Below are 16772 nucleotides of genomic sequence, written 5' to 3' on the forward strand. Positions count from 1 at the left end.
TTCCATATTCTCTGGTCACACGTCTGTTTTACATCTGTGTTAAGTATTTCACAAGACTTCTTCTAATTATGTCTGAATTGTGCAGATTCACTGCTTTCCACTTTGAAATTGTTTCACGGTAAAAAATGAAAAGAAAAAAAACAATGTTATTTCAAGCTCAGAATTAAAAAAACTTCTTCCTTGCAGTGCAGTTTCTCAAGTCCATATAAGCTGTTTATATCTGTTCCTTCCTGACTTGCTTTTCTAGTTTAACTCTCTTCAGCTGGTCTTGAGGAAAAAAACCCCACCAACATATGAACAAATAGTGTTTGACTTCTTAAATAAAATGCCATCAGTGTCCACCTGGCCTCTCTCAAAAGAAATAAAAGCAGTCTGAATAAGAAAAGCTGTGGTCTTAGAGAGACATAACTGATGTTCTCCAGTTCTCTTATGTCACATTGATTTATCCTGATATGTTATACATTACTTTCTGAAACCATTAGGTCACTCTGTATGGCATGACTTCAGTTTTGGTTTGATGCATTCATCATGATTATTAAAGAGTGTTTTTCAACATAATTTTATACTTTTTCCTGTGTTACCTGGTCTATCTGTTTTTAAGTTTCTCTGCTCTTAGTCTCTATTCCTCTCCCTGCAGTGCTACAGGCTCCATGCGTGTGAAAATCTGGAGCAAATCAAGTAAACAAAACTTGATTAAAAGTGTAATTTTTAAATAACAGCAGTTGGGAGAATAAAAATGAAATAACTGGTTCTATGGAAGAGAGATCTTTCTGTCTGAATTAGATGAGCCTGCTGAATGCTGAGGACATTCTTGTTTTTTTTCCACAAATGAAAAAATAATCTATTCTCAGAATCTCAGTACTGACTGCTGTTAACAATTCTTTCTTTATAGAAGAAGTAATTGAACAGCAGTTTTTATAAATGAAATTGTAATTACATTCTCATTATTATACTGGCATCATTTTCCTGGATAAAAAATTCCCTGAAAATGTAATTTTAACCTCTAATTTTAATTTTAATGAAATACTTGATGCATTGAGACCACCTGTTGTTTTGAAGGAAAATAACCAGGAACATGAAGGACCCACGTGTTTTTATCCTTTTTTGGAAATCCTCCTTGGAATTGCAAGACTGCATAGAAATATGTTAGTGCAAGCTATGCAACAAACACAGACTTCACATCTAGCCTGTGTTTGTAGTGCCCCTCATGAGCTGGTATCATGACAACTTTGGAGTTTCCAGGAACTGGGACTTTTGCAGACATAATAAATTTATGGCAGTGACCTGCTTTTCTCAATTGCTCTAGGGGCTGTCAGGTAATTGGGGTAAAAATAGTGTCCAATGCGGTGGTGATGCAGTAAAAATTAGTGTCAACCAGTTGCTAAGGAGATCAGTTTTTCCATCGTCATTTTCCAACTTTCTGATGGACATGTGGATGGATATGCATCCTTTGCTTTTGTGACTACCAGGTTCCTGTGTATTCTCATGTTTCAACTTACTTAGTGGTTTTTTTGAAGTTTTACTTTAGCAAGACCATGGTTAGTTTATGAATAAAAAGTGAACTTCTGTGGCCAGATTTTGCTCTTGATGAAGATCATATTTATTTAACACAGGGTTGATAAAATCAATATTATTACAACACACTTCAAAGAATAGCTTTGATCAGCACAGTCCATCTAGGAAGATCATAAAATCACTGGTCAGTATTCCCTTTGAACTCTTTTGTACAGGTATCAGGACTGGAAATTATCTATGTCTATTTCAGGAGACAGGAGATCCCTGCATGAGTCAAAAATACAGAAACTTCTATATCTCCATTCCCCAAAAAGTAAACACGTCAAAGAACACATAATGCTATTACCTATGTAATAACTTCTGGTACCCCCTAAAGAAGGTTTTTGTTGTCATGCAGAAGACATGCAGAGGTACACTGGGAAGCCTGTAAATCTCAGGCATCTACATATGGAGCTACAACACACAAACCAGCAACCAGTGTGTACATTTCCTGCACATCCCACAGTCTGCCAGTACATGGCTGCATACTAGCAAACGTCGCACAAAAGCTGTTATATATGGGAGGATTCTGGCTCACACTGAAAGTATTTTTCTAGATTTTGTAACTTGGCTCTTCTCAGCCAGTTTGCTCCCTTAAGTAAGATCCTTTTTCCTCTGTTCTCCAGCCATGTTCAGACCAGAATTTGTATTTCATTTCAATTTTCCCATGTTTCATGGTACTGTCTTTGAGACACTATTTGTTTTCCAAGTGAAGATGAAAGAATCTTTATTTCATTTCCAAATTGTATGATCTTTCCTACAACTCCAACAAAGCTGCACTTGTTCAGCTGCCTAAATTCATAGGCTTCTGAGGGGCAAAGATAGCATTCATCTTAAATGGGGAAACACAGAGACACAAAATATATTTTAAACTCTGGAAGAGAAGTTAGAGTCAGTAATTAAAAGAAATATTTTCTTCAGCTTTTTTTTAATGCAACATTAACATCCATAAATAGTACTTTAATATTTCTTTTCCCTAAAATGTTCCCAGACTTTTATTTTATGTATCAAATATATCACTTATATGTCCCTCTACTTGGTGCTGGGAGGCCACACTTCAAATACTGTGTTCAGTTTTGGAGCCTTCACTAGTAGAAGGACATGGAGCTCCTGGAGTGTGCCCAAGGAAGGGCGACAAAGCTGGTGAAGAGTCTGGAACACAAGTCTTATGAGCAGCCACTGAGAAAACTGAGGCTGATTAGTCTAGAGAAAAGGAGGCTGAAGGGAGACTTTATTTCTCTCTAGAACTATCTGAAATGAAGGAGAAGAAAGTATGTTAATTAAAAAAAAAAAAAGAAAATGTCTTTCATTGTCATATGTAGAAGTATACAAAAAGCAGAAGCTTGTTCAATGCCATACAGATTTCTTATACTTCTAATAGATTCAGCTTGCATTAATTAAGTATTAACACAATTTTTCAACTGGAAAGCCAGCCTGTCCCTCGAACTCTCTCTGTTTTTATTTCAATTTTATTAAATAAGTGTCTAAGAAATGATGGAAAGGAAGGAAGAGTGAAGGCAAAAACTCATACTCATGTATTTCATAAATCACTGATTTGACCATCTAAGAAAGTAAATCCTAAGGTTTTACACTGAACTTTCAGGTGTGAAATAACTAAGGGTTTTTTATCATGTACTTTTGTTTGTATGAAGTTACTTTACGCTTCAAGAAATAAGAACCTTATGTTGAATTTTACTAGAATGCCATTAGTTTTATGACCTGCAGACATTTGACCATCTGTTGGGTAGAATAGCTTTCAGTGAATGAAACAAAAGCAATGCACACATAAATGAGTGTATTTTAATTAACCTACTTTTTGTACCCTGAAATTATCTTGCTCTTGTAGCAGTTGCAAAGTTTATACTTTCATACATACTAGTGAAAAGACCTAAACTCTTCTTAAGTAAAAGTCACTTGAGGAAGTGAATGCCAATTTTTTTTTCATTATTATTTTACCAGCTGAAAAGTTAATAGGCACCACAGAATGTGAATTTTAATACAAATATAACTACAAAATATCGGACATAAACGAAGTCACTGAAGTAAAGAGGATAATGATCTGTGTGGGAAAGGTCATAAGGAGGATCCAGGGAACTGCAGGCCTGTCAGACTGACCTCAGTGCCAGGGGAGGTTATGGAGCAGATTGTCTTGAGAGCCATCATGCAGCACATACAGGATAACCAGGTGATCAAGCCCAGTCAACATGGGTTTCAGAAAGACAGGTCCTATTTGACTGACCTAATCCTCTTCTATGACAAGGTGACCCACTTAGTGGGTGAAGGAAGGACTGAGGGTGTTGTCTAGCTAGGCTTTGATAAAGCCTTTGACACAGTTTTCCACGGCATTCTCCTGCAAAAATGTTGCTCAAGGCATAGCCTTCACTGGGTAAAAAAAAAAAGGCTGGATGGCCAGGCCCAAAGAGTTGTGGTGAATGGAGTTAAACCTAATTGGTGGACAGTCACAAGTGGTGTTCCCCAGCGCTCACTGTTGAGGCCAGTCTTGATCGTTATCTTTACCAGTAATCTGGATGAGGCAATTGAGTGATCCCTCAGAAACTTTGCAAATGACTGCAAGTTGTACAGGAGTGTTGAGGGTAGAAAGATTCTACAGAGGAATCTGGACAGGCTGGTTTGATGGGCTGAGGCAAGTTCAACAAGGCCAAGTGCCAACTACGGCGCTTATGTCACAACAACCCCATGCAACACTACATGCTTGGGAAAAAGGTGGCTGGAAAGCTGCCTGGTAGAAAAGGACCTGAGGATATCAGTCAACAACCAACAGTTTGCCCAGGTGGCCAAGAATGCCGATGGTTTGTATCAGAAATTGTGTGGCCAGCATGACTAGGGGAGAGATCGTCTCATTGTACTTGCCACTGCTGTGGCTGTAGCTTGAAAACTGTGTTCAGTTTAGGGTCTCTCACTCCAAGAAAGATGTTGAGGTACTGGAGCATGTGAAAAGAATGGCAAAGGAGCTGGGGAAGTGTCTAGAGCACAAGTCTTATGAACAGCATTTGAGGGAGTGTCAGGTTAAGGGTTGGACGATCTAAAAGGTTTCTTCTGACCTAAATGACGCTATGATTCCACTATTCTGTTTTATGATTCCATGATTCTATCCAAGTTTCCACATCTTCCTCAGAGTAGCAAAACTCGATCTCTAAGGTTAGTGGTAATTTTCCATTCTGTTGTCAGAGATTTCCAATTCTTAGTGATTTTAAGATGAATGGGTGATGAAATGAACATGAATTACTCTGAAATAATTAGAAAAATGCCTTCTCCTCTTTTCAATGTGAACACTGTTAGATCCAAGGCTATCTGGGATTCTTTTCACTACTACTGTAAAGTTTTCTCGTTTTTCTGTTTGATATTAAAGGTCATTCTCAGTTGATCCCAGAATGGCACTTCAGAAATTCACACAAAAGATGAAGAAGTTAATTGCAAATAACCAGATGTTACACTTATGGTCCAAATAAAAAAAACCCACAAAAAACAAAAAAAACCACAACACATAATTGAAAACAAATAATTTTGCAAAATACTGGCATTAACCGATTGACTTGTGTCTTGATTTTCAAGCATGTCTTGTGCACATAGATTCTAACCTGAGAGTTAAGGTCGGTGATGAAGCAAACAAGGCGCAGCTCCAAGAAGGCTAAAATAGAAATAGAATCTCCCTTGGACTTATGTGTCTCTTGTGGTTGAGAACATTTAAAAGTGACTTAAGGAAATTTAGTTTTTATCACACTGAGAGACAATACAGATGGCTCTGCATGGGCTTGTCTTCAACCACTGAATTTTCATACATCGGAGTAAAGAAAAATCTTAGAATCATAGAATCATTGACTATTTTGGGTTGGAAGGGACCTTAAAAACCATCTGGTTCCAACCACACCACCCTCCCCCTCCCCATGGACAGGTTGCTTCCACTAGGTCAGGTTGCTCATTGCCACATCCAGCCTAGTCTTGAACACCTCTAGGGATGAGACATCCATGACTTTTCTGTGCAACCTCTTCCAGTGCCTCACGCACAGTTAAAAATATCTTCCTAATATCTTATACTTAATATTTAATATCTGATATCTATTATGAATCTCCTATCTTTCAGCTTAAAATCATTATTCTTTGTCTTATCACTGTGTTCCCTGGTAAAGCGTCCCTTCCCAGCTTTTCTATAGGCCTCCTTTAAGTCCTGGAAAGCCTCTAAAAATTCTCTCTGGAACTTTGTTATACCTAGGCTGAACAAGGCAAACTCTCTCAGCCAGTCCTCGTATAAGTGATGTTCCATCCATCTAATTATCTTTTTGGCCATCCACTGGACTTGCTTTAACAGATGCATGTCCTTCTTGTGCTGAGGACTCCAGAACTGAATGTTGTAGTCCAGTGAGGATCTCTTGCCACTCTCAATCCATTCTCCACCCAGCCTGCAATTGTGCTTAGTATTGCCCTGACCCAGCTGCAGGACCTTGCACTTGGCCCTGTTGAACTTCATGAAGTTAGTACAGACTCATCTTTCAAGAGTGTCAAGGTCCCTCTGGATGGCACTCCTTCCCTTCAGTGTGTCAACTGTGCCACACTGTGTGGTGTCGTTTGCAAACTTGCTGAGCGTGCATTCAATCCCACTGTCCATGCCTGCGACAAAGATGTTAAATGACGCCAGTCCCAAGACTGACCCCTGAGGAACACCACTCATTACTGGTCTCCACTTGGACATTGAGTAGTTGCCCACAACTCAAGTGTGATCACTCAGCCACCGAGTGGTCCATCCATCAAATCCATATTTCTCCAATTTAGAAACGAAAATGTTGCACAACACAGTGTCACATGCCTTGCACAAGTCCACTTAGATGATAACAGTTACTCTTCCCTTAACTACCAGTTCTGTAGCCCCATTGTAGGAGGCCATCAAATTTCTCAGACACAATTTGCTCTTATTGAACCTACATCCATCTTGTACTGGACATCAAAATCTCCACACTAAAAAAACCACATCTTCAGCTTGGAAAGCTCAGAGAGCCTCCATTTCATGATTTTCTTAGAGCACTGGCTTCCTACCATCCTACCAGGCTCTGAAGTTGACTCTTTGAGCCTCTGTGGTTGATTTCTATGTCAAGGCAACGATAGATAGATAGATAGATAGATAGATAGATAGATAGATAGATAGATAGATAGATAAAGAGATAGATAAATAGATAGATAGATAGATTGATTGATTTAACAATGACTTGGGAAGACAAGCTCGATATCATGTGGTATGGAATATCCCTTTGGCCAGTTGGAGTCAGCTGTCCCTGCTGTGTCCTCCTCCAACTTCTTGTGCCCCCCCCCACCCTGAACCTACTCACTAGTCTACTCATGAGTGTGAAAAGCAGAAAAGTCCTTGATCACAGCACTGCTCAGCAACAGCTAAGAAACCACTGGTGTATTATCAACATTGTTTCCATCATAAGCCCAAAAGATAGCACCATACTAGCTGCTGTGAAGAAAATTAACTCTATCCCAGGCAAAACCACATATAAACGTGTGTTAATTACAGAAAAAAATATTATAGTTTTGAATGTAAACTTTGCAGAGTAAATCAGTTTTATGAGCAATTATTTTCATTGGTCTCAACTGAATAATTTTTCAGAAAAGTTAGTAGTCTTCCTTTGATACTTAAAGAAATATTCTATGTCTTTTCCACTGACAATGTACTGTAATACAAATGGAAAAGATAAACCTGGAAGGATTACTATGCATCATCAAACATATAATGAATTTGATACAGATGTGACATATTTACATTACTACTCATCCTGTAATTTTTATGCAAAACTCACTGTTTTAAGCATTACTTACTTCTAACCACTGTGAATTGCCATGTAGTATTTACACCAATGTTATTTAGATCAGAGACAACCAGAGAAATTGGTCTGCTGCAGAACGGGTGAGCAATTAGAACCAGAGCCTTTGACTTCAAATACAAAGAGGAAATGTTAACAATGTCTTTCTCTGGATCATTGATAATACACAAATAAGGCTGAAATCAACTCTTTAGAAGCTGAGAACATATCAGTTGTTTGGAATGACCTTTATTTTCTTTAATTCACAGTGTTTTGGTCATGAGTCAGAACTTAGAAAATACATTTCACTTTCTCTCATCAAAGATACTTATTATTTCTCCAATTTTACTTTTTTTAATTCCAACTCAAAATGTATCCTTCACTACTTTCCTATTTATTTTAGCTTTATATCTAGCGGCTTTTTAGGATTAGCGACCAAATTAAAAGCTATCGCAGTGTGTGATTTGAGTTAAATATTCATACTACACCAGTGATGTCTTGTTATATCTAATAGATCTGGAAAGCTCAATTAAATCTTTCCTTGAAGTAGGCAACTGAAATTTTCCCAGTTTCTTTATAAAACTGACTTAAATCAGAGAAATTCTACCTTAAGTGACCTCTTTCTCTGATACAATTCACACCTGCCCTTGTGAAACTTACTGAATATTTGGGTTACGTTATGCTTAAATTAATATTCTACTAACCTTAGTTAAAAATCAAGTATTACAAAATATGGGAGCAGAAGGTTTTTTTAAAATGATGAAAAGCCACTTGTTTATAACTCCAGGACCCTACACTGACAGGGAAAATGACATCTGTATTGGATGGATTAGCAAGCTTTTAATTTTGGGGGTTTGTTTATTTGCTTGCTTTTAAAATAGAAAATACACTTCTGGTTAGATTTTAATGATCACTTCTTGAAAACCAAGATGCAGCACTACCTGATAGATCTTAAAATCATTTGAGTAGACTAGGATCTGAACAGAAGATGTTGTGGGAGCAAATGGATTACCGATGTTTCTCTTCAAGGCAATGCATATCTGTTTCACTCTAGGGAAAAGGAAACTTTACTTTGAAAATATCACTAAGTAGTATGTTAGTATTATGTTAACAACACAATCGTTTCTGCTCAATTAATGTAATTACAGTGCTTTTATTTGAAAATTAGCAGTCAAAGGGATAGGTATATTAAAAACTGGAGAAAGGAACACTGATCCCAGGAATACATCCAGGTGTTCAGAAATACATGCCTTTGAAATTACCATATTTTATCAATAAATAAAATAAAAACAGAACAGAACAAAATCAGACTAAAGCCTCAGTTTATGTAGATTAGTTTCTGTGAATTCCTCAGCCAAACTCCTGATGTCTTACTGCAAGACTGCATTCTCCTCTGTAGTAGAAATCTTCTGCCACCAAGGATCAGGAAATCAATGTAAACTCAGCTCTAACTAATGATTAGTTAACTTTTAAGCCTCTTCTAAATCTCTGCAGCCTAAGCCATCCTTTTAACTGTGAAGATATGACATTCATCATAAAGCAATCAATATTCAAGAATTGAAAATATCCTTTCTATTTCTCCTTCATTTATGCTGCTATAGTAGTACTTTGACAACTTATTGATGAGCAGTTGATTTCTTCTGCGCAGCTACCTCACTAGAACAGCTCTAGAAGTTTAGAACTTTTCTGTATTTAAGCAGAAGTCCTCTTATACTTATAGATGCTATATGGTATTATGAGCCTGCATTTTCAATGTAGTCCTTTCAACATGTTCTAAGGGATATAATACTGTTTTCGATATTTAGATAACCAAGTGACACATCAAGAGGCAGTGAAAAGCACTCAATTGTAGCTTTGTTCTAAATTTCCCAGCAGTGAAAGTTGTGCAATCAAAATCTCTAGCATGGATTGATGTTGTAGCCCAGATGCAATCTGAGCAAAAAGTGTATTTGAAGCGCGTTACACTATGGTAGTGGTATCATCAATGGTACTGAAAATAAATAATTTCTCTTATTTAATCAAATGTCAATCAAAGCTTATGGAAGACTGTTTGAAAACAAGTACTGATAAATGCAAAGGCGAAGGGGAAACTGCCACTCTTATAAAAATGACAGGATGAGGTATTTATCCAACCACATATTTAAGAGGAGCTACTCAAGAAGTATTTTTAAAATGCACTATGTTCATAGTGTGTTTTCTGAATTTGTGGGCGTTACTGCCACTTTTATCCTTAGAAAAGGATTCACTCAGTTAAAATCACTGAGGCACAAAATTTCTGCTAAAAGCCATAGCACTCCTTTTTTTTCCCCACATTTACTTACTTCTGAACTTACCCAGAATACAGTATTCACTGTACAATGTACTGTAATCACCCCCTAACACAATGAGGGTCAAGTCCCTAGAATAATGCTGGGAGCACCATGGCTTAAGGAATCTGCAGTTCAGCCATTTTTTGCTGAGTAAAGCTGCTCCTGTTAGGTCACAGGTGAAACCATGTCCTCACAGATATTAATAATTTTGGACATGTAGGTAGCTGGAAGAAAAGGCAAAAATAAGTTATTTCATCATGAAGGAGCTTGAAAGAAATGTGAAAACAGTATTGGAGTCTTTGTGAAAAAGTACAATCTGTTAACTCAGATCTGATTAGAGTGTGCTTGCATGATAATCTTTATGCATTACGAACTAGATACTTGGTAGTCTGTTTATGAATGTGAGTTTGCCTCACAGCTCCCATAGAAAGAGAAAAACCACGTGAAATCCATACCAAATCTTCATTAATTCTGTTTTCTTTGCCAAGCTGAAATAATTAAGATAGAAAGGATTTTACACATCATTACTTCCTAATAATTCCTTAGAGCTTCTGTTTTGATTCTGTTTTAGATTTTTTATTTTCATTTTATTGAGTTTTTATTTTATTAGCCTAGATGTACTATTTTGACAGATTAGATCAAAATTAAGGAGAATCTGTCATTTTCCCCCCTTATTGTATTGTTCAAAATTTTAGCGTAAATAGCAAAAATTTCTGTTAAATATTTTCCGTCATGAAAAGGTAGCATATATTCTGTGCAGTGTATATGTACCTTTCACTGTTCAGAACATCATCCAGAACACTGAATTAATGCCTGCTTCCAGAAAAAATCCCACCCTCCTAGTCTGAAATGTTGTAACGGATTATTTATGAAAAATGTTATACTGATGCATATTGGAAATAATTTTCCTATTTACAGCTTGTCTCTGGAATTTTATACCTACTGATATGTAGATTCATTTTAGTTTGCTTTCTAAAGTATTAAAAATAATGTCAGGAGAGTGTGCCCTTCAACACACCATGTTGCAACAATGAGTAGTACATTTACAGTATTTCCTCTCTCCTTGACCTATTCCAGTACTACAAAGAGAATGCTTAATGGAACAGCATACAAAATTCTTTGAAAACCCAACTCTAATGAAAATATTTTTAAAACAGAGGACATGTTGACCTTGGGCTTTCCTACCCTCAGAAGGTGTAGAGATGACTACTGTAATTTCTGCATGACAAAAGGACAGCACAAAAGACAACTCATGCCCAAAATTTATAACCTGCCTAAATTATGTATTTATAGAATAGTACATATGTGAGGAAGATGAGCCATGACAGCTGATTGCCAGTTGGCTGCTTTTTTTTTATGGCAGATGCTCACTCAAAGCTATTTCAGAGTTAATTTGCCCAGGCTGTTTTGGTGAAATTAGCACATCACTGCTCTTTCTCTCAGTTCATTCAAAATGATCAAGTATGCAATGGGTCAAGTGTAGCAGCCTAAGCAGTCTTTTATAACTGTTGCAAAGCTGTGATGAAGTGGATATGTAAAAAGGAACAAGCACCTCAGTGGTGAAACAATGCTACTGTATTACGTATGTCCTATCCATAAAGGTCTCTTGGATAGTAAAGACCCAGAGCAAGGAAGGTAGGAGGGTGTGCTAGCTCTCACTCTTCTGGTAGAAATAGGCTATCAAACCTGCCACTGTGTCCTAATGTTATATCCAACCTGATAGCATGGACAGCATTGGGACAGTCAGGATATTATGACTCCAGGAGATGTCATAGTGCAAGAGCAAACCAACCAATTTATAACCATCTCTGTAAGAAGAAACAATACCACACGAAAAACATAGAAATAAACAAGAAAGTTAAGGTGAAGGGATGTGAAGAGATTAATAAGAAGTCAGATGATTTCCTCTCTTATATTTTTCCTTGCTCTTTGCAAAATATTTAGGAAGAATTTAAAAAAGCTAGACAAAAAAAAAAATATATATATATATAGTATATATAGCCCTCAGTCTAGCTTGTAACTGAGTTTGCCTACCAAGGAAACCGTTAATATGAATCTTGCCAGGAATGGTACACAATATGTGATCACAGGCCTAATTGACAAAGCATTGCCCTATTTACTAGAGATACCATGCAGATATGATGTTTGTCTCAAGCATTTAGTTATAAAGCAACCCTTAATTCTTCTTTAGAAAGTTCCAGAATAGAAGAAAAATCTTGAAATTTATCTCATCTTTCATCTTTGATAGGAAGTCATTTGCAAGTGATATTGAGGCAATGATAAAAGGGAAAGAATGGAACCATTCTTTGGTACCAGGGAAGGGGAGGGCAGGACAGGGGAGAGGAAGAGAGAGGAAGAGAAGCAAGGGAAGCAGTGAGTGTGAAAGGCTATTTTTTCTCCCTTGTTATAAAACAAAGTGAGACTTCTGGATTCACTGGTAGAATGTCATCCTTAGGTATGGACTATCTAGTACATGTGAATCTACATCGTATTATCTGAAAGCCAAATTCAAAAGTTTCCTTGGGGACAAGAGAAGATATAGTATGAATTGCTTGTTGCATTGTATATTTTTCCTATCTTTCCAATGGAAAACAACCCTAGACTCCACAATGTAGCTGTTTTTCCAAATAATTTAAACTGTCCACTAGTAGATTTTCTTCCCATCTGACATCTGATAAGATCTGGGTATTATTCTCACTGAGAATTAATTGTGGGTGTATATTTTTATAAAATAAAGTGAAACTGTAAAATGAATAAGACTTTATCTTGGTTGTGAAGTAGATAATCTTTGTAATCTTTGTCTCAATTCCATTTCCACACACAGACCTTTTTTTTTAATGAGAGAGAAATTATGTGGGAGTGAGAGCATTAATGAAAGAGAGGATACCAATGAAAGAGGTGCTGGTGGGGCAAGGAAAATTATAGGCATCAAACTATGGCCGGGCTAAGAAAGCAAGGGATAATTTTTTTTGTAAGTGGGACAAGTACATTGGCTATGCACTTTCAAAAACAAATGTGACTGGCCCATGTCCCAAAGTATTCCTCCTCAACCTAGTTACTTAGGTCTGGGATTCAAATAACCTGCTTGCTCACATTACAAGAAAAATCTATAAAACTACCAAGGACTACTGTTGCAGGTATAGCATGAAAAATCAGATCTCTACGCAAACAGAACACTCTTGAAACACATATTATTACCACAGGGATATAATTTAGAGATGCAAAAACCACTGCCGGTGTGTGTGTGTGTCTGCAGTCACATTTATCTTTGGGGTTTTTAGCATTAAAGATTCTGTATGCTTGAAGTACTGCTAGATGAATCTTTCTTATACATTTAATACATTTTATTAAACAAATAGTACAATAATCTTCCCAGGTGAAAAGGGTTTGGTTTTGCACTGCAAGATTAGACCAGATCTTTTGTTACTATTTAGTTAAAAGCAGTGGCTTTTAATGTCATAATGTCAGCTACAATTCTGTAATACAGCTGTGATCTGCAGTTTAGCATCTTCAGAGTTCTTTGTGTGAAGGCAAGGAGGTAATTGTTACCAATCAATGAGTCTGTGAGACTTCATCTTTATTTCCTCTTGCCTTTTCATGTTGCCAGTATTTTTCTTAAGGAAAAATATGTAAAATGAGGCAAAATGAATTTTACCTGAAAAAAAAACCCAACCCAAAGTATTTCTTAAATCTTTCCCTTGACTGTTTGTATCTCAGCTGCCCAATTTGGCAGTGTCCAGAGCAAACCAGTTAAGATCACGCAGCAGGCTACATATTTCAGCCTTAGTTGCAAACCTGCAATGTGGAAGTCAATTCTTAAGAAGTGTGTAGCAACATGTACTGATCACCAGCATATATGTATTGTGGTCACACTTTACAAAGAGAACAGAGATCACCATGTGTGATAGGAGTTGTGCAAGAAATATACTGTTATACATAAACATTATGGACATTGGAGTATGCAAGTGCTGAATGTACCTTAAGTATAAGTTAATAATGATTAATTTATGATGACAATTTACCATCTGAGAAAAGACGTATCAAGCTCTGGAAATCGATCTTCTCAAAAATGTCTGCATCAGCCTCTATTTTTATAGAAACAAAGCCAATAAATTCCAGTTTTCCAACTGGTAATACTTTCAAAATTAAAATACTTATAAGGTTTAATAAATATAATTTAAACAACTGGGCTTTGTCATGCATTTCTTTCAATCCACCTGCTGAAATATCTCCTTAGCTTTTCTGTACTGTTTCGGAACCTCATCATATTAGATAGGTTTGTCTCAGTTGTCATCAGGACTGTGTTATATGAAAGGCAGTTTTAAGACAGGGAATATTTATTTAATAGTGTATAGGGGTGTGGGGCTTTATTCTATATCACTAATAAATCTGCTTGTTCATTGGCAGATAGTTGAGGAATTGCTATGGAAGCCTGTTCTTTGGAGAAATTTCCTCCTGTGACAAATACAGGCACACAGAGGTCATGGCTTGCAGGACAGGACAGAATCGTGATCTTGTACTCTTGATGAAAAAGCAGTGCCAAATGAGCAAGTGGAAGTGCTGAATCAGCACAACGTGTCTGCCTGACAGGAACAGATATCTTGGTGCATTGCCAGGTGGACGGTTGATGAATGCTGAATTTCTCCTGGCCTGTGAAGGAGAGGGAAGTAACCCAAGCATAGGTTAGCAGAGCTGGCATGACTCGGAAATAAGAGAGGAGAGGCCTGGTTCATATGCAGGTGAAGCAATACCAGGGTGGACCAAGGTGGTGCACAAATGCAGTTTTTAAGTCTGTAAATGAAACTCTTCCCTTAGAGCCAGCGCTGAACTAATGTCACAGTATGAGCTTCGGAGAAGAAATACTATAAAAGACTGGTTTTGAAAGATAGTAGAAGGATCATTGTTTTTTATGATCGTGTTCCCATAATACAACCTTACAGCAAAGCGGTTTAATCGTGGATTTTCCTCCTCTTTCCTTCCAGGCATTATATTAAAATATATTCAATTTAACTCTGCCTCCCCATACCTTCTAACTGCTGTTAGTAGAAATGTCCTTTTCTTAGTAATGCTAAACTCTTGTGCAATACTGTTACAGGCTGTCTGGAGACTGCTCTCAGACTCCTGCACACGTGACAAACAATGTGATCCTTGTGATATGAACTCTTCCCAGCTCAGATACATATTGTGAACCTTAGTTATAGAACTGCTTTAAAAGATGTCTAGAAGTCTCCAGATGAAAGTAATTCTGGAGATGTGAAACTATAATCTCCGAGGTGAGAACAGATGTGAACAATCATAAAACCTATGTACAGACAAGTGCATATTCTAGTATTTTGATCATAAAATACCACTCTAAAGCTAGAAAATTATTTTACTTATTAAAGTTTGCAAACTGCAATTTTTTTTCCATATGGAAATTGTTTTCTGATATAGCCACAGAATTAAGGCTGCAAAGGAATGTACACTTTTACATGACCTGATTCCTCTTACTGAAACTTGGTGGGACAAATCCCATGACTAGAGTGTGGCTTTTGATGGCTACAGGCCATTCAGAAGGGGCAGACCAGGAAGGACGGGTGGAGGGGTTTCCTTCTATATCAGAAATAGGGTGTGAAGAGCTGTCTCTGAAGAATAGCCATGAGCAGGTCGAAAGCTTATGGGTCAGAATAAAAAAACTAGGCAACAAAAGGAACCTTGCTGTTGGTGTATACTATAGGCCACCAGATCAAGGTGAGCCTACCGATGAAGCCTTCTTCCTCCAGCTATAGGAGGCTTCATGCTCGCAAGCTCTCATCCTACTGGCGGACTTCAACCACCCTGACCTGTGTTGGAAAAGCAGCACGGCAAGCTTCAGGCAATCCGGGGGACTCCTAGAATGCATCAAAGATAATTTCCTAACCCAGGTAACAGGCACCCCTACCTGAGAGGATGTAATACTGGACCCGATGGTCACCAATGCAAGTAAGCTCACCAGTCACGTCAAGATTGGAGGCAGCCTGGGCTGCAGTGATCACAGATTGATGGAGTTCAGGGTCCTGAGGGGTACAGAACAGGCAAGGAATACAGTCAGGACCCTACATTTTAGGAAAGCAAACTTCCAGCTCTTCAAGGAGTTAGCCAGTAGGACTTCCTGGAACACAGTCTTTGGGGACAAGGAAGCAGAGTAGAGCTGGGAAATATTTAAGGATGCTTTCCACAAAGCACAAGAATGCTCAGTCCGCAGATGTAGGAAATTGGACAGGGAAGGGAAGAGATCAGTGTGGCTGAGTTGAGATCTGCTGGTCAAACTGAAGAGCAAGAGACAACTACACAGGCAGTGTAAGCAGGGACAGGGAACCTGGGAAGTGTATAGGGATGGTGCACAGTTGTGAAGGGGAGGTGTCAGGAAGGCCAAGGTGCAGCTGGAGCTGGACTTGGCAAGGGAGGCAAAGACTAACACGAAGGGCTTCTACAGGTATGTCAATCAGAAAAGGAAGGTTAACGAAAGTTTACCCTCCTTGATGAACAAAAATGGTGACCTTGTATCAACAGATGAGGAGAAGGCTGAGGTACTCAACAGCATTTTTTGCCTCAGTTTTCACTGACAACCACTCTCCTCACCTTTCCTGGGTCAATGGACAACTAGAAGGGGACCAGGGGGTTATAGCCCCCTTCCACTGTAGGGGAAGATCAGGTTTGTGACCACCTGAGGAAGCTGAACATACATAAGTCTATGGGAACTGACGAGATGCTTCCCAGAGTCCTGAGGGAATTGGCTGATGTGATGGCCAAGCCAGTCTCTATGATATTTGAAAAATCATGGCAATCATGTTAAGTCCTTGGTGACCAGAAGAAAGGCAACATCGTTCCCATTTTCAAAAATGGTAGAGAAGATGACCCTGGGAACAACCAGCCTGTCAGCCTCACCTCGGTGTCTGCGAAGATCATGGAACAGACCCTCCTAGAAGCTATGCTAAAGCACATAGAGGACAGGGAAGTGATTCGACACAGCCAGCATGGCTTCACCAAGGGCAAGCCCTGCCTGGCCAACCTAGTGGCTTTCTGTGATGGCATAACCACAACAGTGGACAGAGGAAAAGCAATGGATATAATC

This window comes from Cuculus canorus, chromosome 1 (genome assembly GCF_017976375.1).
Source record: "Cuculus canorus isolate bCucCan1 chromosome 1, bCucCan1.pri, whole genome shotgun sequence".
In the NCBI taxonomy this organism is placed as follows: Eukaryota; Metazoa; Chordata; class Aves; order Cuculiformes; family Cuculidae; genus Cuculus; species Cuculus canorus.